Raw genomic sequence first — 6,950 nt, 5'->3', positions numbered from 1 at the left:
CTTCCCCCGGGCACCAATGCTCTCTCCCTGCTGGAGGGGCGGGGCTGAGCGATGTTTACGGAAGCGAGCGGGTGTCCCCAGTTCTCCCTGCTTGCTCGGCTGGGAGGTTGCCTCCTCCGGGCTGCTCTCGTTGTGGTTGGGCGCGCCAGCGCGGGGGCCAAAACACGGCTCTTTCCTGCCCTCTCAGGCGGCCGGTTTAGGTTGCTGCAGGGATGTAGATTGTTCAGTTCTGTCCTGACTGTGTCCTAATGCTTGCCTTCTTGAGTTGGCCACCTGTATGTGATAAAACAGCTTCTCGCTGACGGCGGAAGATAAGAGCAGGAGCGGGTTTCGCAGAAGGGAAGCGAAAGAAGACAAGAGCCACGACGTTGTAAATTGTTGGCCCCAAGATGCTAAATTTAAATGGCTTTGTACTGGGATTCATTCAGCCTCCCGGATCTTCAGGTTCGGAGTCTGTAGAGAGCCTCAGTCATCCAGGTCATGGTTGACCTAAAGGGGCTTTTTCAGGAGGCAACTGGATTTTTCTTATTTTTTCAGTTTTGGAGGTGTTACCTCGAACACGTCCCCAGTAGCTAAAGAGTCTGGGCCAGAGATGGATCAGACAACAAATCCATGGAAAGGTTTGCCTTAAAGCTAACTCCTTTGCATTTTGTTCATTTGGTGGGTCCTTTAATGATTGATTAATCTTTCTTTAATTGATGTATTACAGTCTTAGACCAGAGACCAGAACAAATAAAAACATTCAGTATATATACAATTAAAAATTCTAGTATAAAATAATAAAAAACAACTAAAATCTATAGATCATTTGGTGGGTGTCATGATCCCTTGGGGTACTTTACAAACCTTGACATTAGGGGAAATTTCCATTTTCAAAGGCAACTGAAAAGCAGTTGGAGGTAACAATTATGAAGGAATGTTGCCCTGTGATCTACTTGGTAGCTATTGGAGACATATTGTTATGGAAAATAAGATGAACAGTATATAGTTAAATATTAATTTTATTTAGCAATGCTGTTTTACTGTGAGACACTATGGAATGAGCAGGAGAGTACTGACATTTTTGAACTTTGGTGTTGGAGAAGACTCCTGAGAGTAGTGTGGACAGGCAAGAAAATGGATCATCAAACACATTAACAGAGTTCTCATTGGAGGCACAATTGACTAAACCTCAAATTGTCCTACTTTGGATACATAAAGACTCAGCTCTCTGGAAAAGGCTCTGATGTTGGAAAGGTTGAAGGAAAAAGAAGAGGATGGCCAGCAGTAAGTTAGATAGACTCCGATGTGGTGGTGATGAGTGCACCATTAGAAGACTTGAATGATCAGGTTGGGGACAAGATTGTCATGAAAAAAAATTACCTGGTCACTAGGAACCAAACACAACTTGACAGATAATAGAAAGTATATTTTAAGTTCTCTCCAAAATCAGTTTTTACAGTAACAAAATGACCTGTCATAAAAGTGGATCAGATTTGTTTAGCCCCCCAAAATTGCCTTGAAAAGATTAATTTTTTTGAAAGTCCAATGTTAAATTTAAATTATAGCCAACCTATTTCAAAATGTATGCTGCAATTTCTTCCATTAATGCTTTAAATGTTAATAAATCTTGAAGAGATTAAGGTACATATTTGTATTTGCTAAACTGACCCACCCCATTTCTTGGAAGAACCAACTCTTTATCATATGGGGCTCCACCTGTTAGGAGGGCAGGGTGGTAGACTTTTTCCAGCTTTATAGTCAAGACACTCCCATACTACAGTAGTGTCGTTTCCTTCTTCCCAATGACTATTTAAACAGCCACACCCAGCCACTGTTACAAAATCTATTTGCCCAGTTCTCTCAGAAGCTGAAGAAATATCATTGCTCAGTCTAGAGTGAAAAGTCACTCTTCAGGTTGAGAAAAATTGCCATGGCTGCAAATATAATCCACATATTACAATAGACAGTTGCCAACTATATGTAGTCTATTGTGAGGAATGAATGCTTGATAAAAGAAATTAAGGGTGTGTGTAAGATCTGGTTCCTTTTATAAAGAAGTGAAAATTGGATATGGCAGAAGAAACATAATTTAAATGCAGTGGAAATGGGATACATAGGTCTGGAATAAAATAGGTAGCGTCAAGAATGACTGGGTTGAATAAATGAGAATTGACCAAATCATGAGTACCAAAGAAACACATTGGGGTGTTTTTGTCATATTATAATGTACAGTAATGGATTTAGTTTGATTGCAAAATAAATGAAGAGCAAATAGATGAAGAAGAAACCTGATTGGGCAGATTTGACAAGATCCTGAAAAAGTGATGAGAAGTCTCAAGATCAAAGATCAATATACAAAATGAGTGAAATTATGGCTTGCAAGGCAGAAAGGTATACTGAATGAATTTGATTCCTAAATATGAAAGGTGTGATGGATATGTACATATGCCAACTGCTTTTCTTCTGGCAGGGCTCAGTACTTCTAACTCTGCATTTTGAGTGCTATTTATCTATTAAAGCCAGCAGGCTCAGGATCACCAGCAGAAAAAGTACCGTAGTAGGCAATCCTACTTACAGATCTACACTTACCCTTGTTTACAATATTTTATCATGGCAGCAATGATTAAAATGTGAAGGAAATAAAAGCACATGGAATTTCACTTTAATCAGAAATTCATAACTGATTTTTGTTATCTTTTCAATGTATTATTCAAACAATGTTTAAAATGAAGCTAATTGTGGAGGACTGGAGTACATCAAGTTCTACTAACAATACAAAGATATAGATTTGTTTAGTTCTATAAATACAAATAAAATATAACATATTTGTTTTAGTTATGCTACCAGCAGAGAATTGGAAGCATCTTTTACTGGCTGTCAAAATTATTTCAGCAGATTGTTTCCCAGTATTCCTAGTTTCTTCCAGTTGTGCCCAGGCTGGCTTCAAATATTTAATGTCTTATTACTCTCAATTTCCACACAACATGAACAATAGGCTGCCTGGGGATTCTGGGACATAGAGGCTGAACACTTGATTTAGGAATGCTGGTTTATCCTTTTCCCGGCCTTTATTTTTATAACTATCATCTGTCAGAATTTGAGATTGGATTTGACTGCTAAGGTGGGCAAATACCATCTAAGTGCCATTGGTCAGTGAGCTGTTTTATTTTCATTTCTTATTTGAGTAAGTCAGGCTGTATAGGATACATAGTTTTTTTCTTTGACATAGCTGACTTCTGGAGAAGAGATAGGGCAGTAGGGCATAATATCCAGATAAAAAAAGCAATATTGCTGAAGGAAGGCCCAGAGGAAATTTCTGTCTCAGGTTGCCAAAAATATACACTCCATTTAAGCACAAAGACAAAGCAAGAAGGCTACTGTTGACTTGCTCAAACATATTGTCTGTTTTCAAGTAGTTTTTCTTGGGTATTGTTAACATGGACCTGGCACCCTATAACCAGGTGGCACTTAGAGCCATATCTGAGGACATGTGAGGCGTTGCCCTATGTCAGCTCCAGCGTGCATGCGTACGCTGGCCAGCTGATTTTCAGCCTTCTGGAGGGCGGGGGGGGGGGGGCGTTTTCATCTTTCTCAGGCTTCAGGAAAGCCTCTGAGGCCGGTGGATGGCGAAAAATGGGCCCAATGGTCTACCAAAAGTTGGGCCTGTTTTTCACAATTCACAGGCTCCGGAGGATTTCCTGAAGCCTGGGGAGGGTGAAAAACAGCCCAGAGGGCCTACCAGACATCTGGAGGCTTCAGTGAGGCATGCATGCATGCACGAGAGAGAGTGCAGGAGGGTTGTGCATACATGTGCCGGGGGGGGGGACGACTACATTATGGGTGTGGGCATGCATACGCTATCGCACACGCTCCCTTTTGGTACCCAGGCAAAAAAACGTTCGACATCATTGCCCTAGCCTAGAACATACAATTCAGTAAATGGACTGTAGTTATAAAAAATATGCCACAAGGAAATGCTTTTATTTAAGAGTATGTTTGGAAATTTGAGAGGATGTTATTAGTGCATTCATAAAACAACTGCAATGTTGATTTATGGCCAGTAACCGCCATTTACTAAAAGAGAAAGTGGTGCCTTTGAGTCTTGTTCTTGTTGCTCCTTTAAGTTTCCCTTTACTTCTGCCAGGATGATCCCTAGTATCCAATTACATTTTTCTAAGTTGATGTTCTAATTATGTGAAGCTGATAAAGCTCATATGGAATAAAACCTGTAAAGGTTCTGATCGCTAATTTTATTATGTCCATAATAGTTCAGCAACAAGTGTTAAATGTTCCCTATCCAACTCAAACAGTACAGCTCAAAGATCTTTATCCAAAGGGAGATATGTACAGGTAGTCCTTGATTTATGACCATAATTGAGCCCAAGATTTTAGTTGCTATGCAAGATAGTTAAGTGAGTTTTACCCCATTTTACAACCTTTGTTTCCACAGTTTTAAGTGAATCACTGCTGTTAAGTTAGTAACATGATTACTAACTGAATCTGGCTTCCCCATTGACTTGTCAGGAGGTTACAAAAGGTGATCCCATGATCTTGGGACACTGCATCTGTCATGTGTCAGTTGCCAAGCACCCAAATTTTGATCACATGACCATGCTTCAACAGTCATGTGAGAAATGGTAATGTAATTTTTTCAGTGCCATTGTAACTTTGAATGGTCACTAAGCAAACAGTTGTAAATTGAGGACTGCCTGTAGATTTTGTTTTCATTGGTGTATTCATTCTACCTAGACCAGGGCTGTCAAACTCGCGGCCCATGGGCTGGATGCATCACGCGCTGGCCACGTCTATGCCTGATTTGGCGAAGGGGAAAAAAGTCGCAATACGTCACGTGACACCTTCGCGACAACTTGAGTTTGCAGATGCATCCAATTCCATGTAACAGTACATTAACAGCAAATGGGAAGTTAGAAATTAGAATTAGAAAGTTGGAAGTCATAGTCCTTGATCAAAATAAAAGTCTGTAAATATTATTTAACTAATACATTTTTCACAGAAGTACTCCAAGTTTATGTTTAGGTGTTTTTTTTTTAATTCTGCCCTTACCAAGGTCAACCACAGTTCATGGGGATTACTTGAATCCATTTACAAATGCTAGGCTGCTGCCATGTCTTTTTAGTTATCTAGAAAGTTTACGAGACCTATTTGGTGCATAAGGTTTATAAAGATGAAGTTGGAATTTACACCATGCAAGCATCTCCTGTCAGAAACTGCTGAGAAGGTTGGAGAAGGTAATTTTCCAACATCCCCTTACTATTAATCTAGAGTAGTTCTTTTCCCATCAAGCAGACTCAATAAGAAGTAAAAGAAGAGAAAAAGAAGTATTTAAAGAAACATCTATATTTACCTATAGCCACAGCTGTCTGAAATAGCTTCAACATTGGCCTCCCCCCCCTTGTAGCAAAGTTACCACTTAAAAGAGTGCAATGACAATAGTATTATAATTACACTTCTGCAGTTTGCAGCTGGATCACTGAATCAAATTCTTATCCCTCCTTAAAATTTTTTATATTTGGCAAAAGTTTAAAAAAAGTTTTAAGAATTGCAAAAATGCTTAGCTTTTTTTCATTGTGCAATTGCTGTGTATCACTCTCAGCATTTCACAGAAACCCTTCTTCTTTCTATAAATTGTTTTTGTTTGATATTATTAAAGGCTCAGTTGCTTCTGCATGAAAACTCCTTGCACTCCTGTCAAAAAGCGATGTTATCTTTTCCTTTCCCTACAACTTTTTTTTCTGAAAAAAGTGGAAGAAGCAGTAGTAAAACATGAGGATACAAATGGAAAATATCTGAAGGCATTGTTTGAGTGGGAAGTAGATCTAACTTCCCAGTAACAAAATAAATTGCATCACTAGGCACATTCATTGCAATAAATTCCAGTTGCTTCCTGCTGGAATAACAAGACTTTGTATGAGCAGAGCCTTACCATTCTGTGTGCACAAAACTATGCCCTCAGTGCAGGAGGGCATTTGGACCTAGCAAATGGAAAGCACCCAACATTGGCATCAACTTGATCGGTGGCAGAGATTTCAGTTTGGTTCTAGCATAGATCTACAGCTTCTTTAGATCTGACCTCTAAATTAATAGTTTTGCTGAAATCTGGCCTTTATGAGTGACTAGGATTCGGAATGTGGCACTTTCCCATTATAGAATATTATTCCTACCACCAAGAATGTTTAAAGTCTAGTCCTATGAAATAGTTTACATGCAGACACGCAAAGGCTACAGGTGCAGGAAGACAATTTGCCTGCACATATTCCATATATGATGTCTTTCCTCCCTCCCCCTTTCTACAAAAGGTGGGTCTTTTCTCTGAAAACTCATACATTGGACTAGCAGACCACACCACAGAAATTAACAGGATTTCTTTTCCAACTAAGAGTACTGTACATGCAGTTCATCAAAAATCTCCTAAGTGACAATCCCTACTGAGTCTTTTCCCCAAATTGCACCTAATCAAAGCACAAAAACCACACATTTTTTATCCAGCCTCCTTGACATTACTTTCATCTTATCCTCAGCCCATAGATAAGAAAGACTCAAGACATCCTTAACTGGTCCGAAGTTAATAGTTTATTACCATTTTCTGCCTTATTCCCACAGGGTTCAAGGACAAGCTCAAGGTGTGTAAAATCTTCTGGGCTTATCTGAGAACCTGGGAAGTAAGTGATTTGAAGAAAGACTATGCATTAGCAAAATAGTAAATTTTATGACAAAAAAAATGCTATCAGGGCTTGTTTATGATATGACTAGGTATGAGTGGGAAAAGGCCTGTAGCCTGCAATTATAATATTAAATATATCCATTTTATTCCTTTTAAAAGAAATAATTAAAAGCAATATTTAAACAACCAGGAAGAAAGAAGCAATCATTTGGGCCAAATTTTAATATAGGACTAATCTCTGACTACATGAAACAATCCCTGTTAGTTCATCTACCCTGCCACCCCG

The sequence above is a fragment of the Thamnophis elegans genome, chromosome 7 (assembly GCF_009769535.1).
Source record: "Thamnophis elegans isolate rThaEle1 chromosome 7, rThaEle1.pri, whole genome shotgun sequence".
Lineage (NCBI taxonomy): Eukaryota > Metazoa > Chordata > Lepidosauria > Squamata > Colubridae > Thamnophis > Thamnophis elegans.
The sequence above is the reverse complement of the archived record's forward strand: the minus strand, read 5'-3'. Positions refer to the sequence as shown.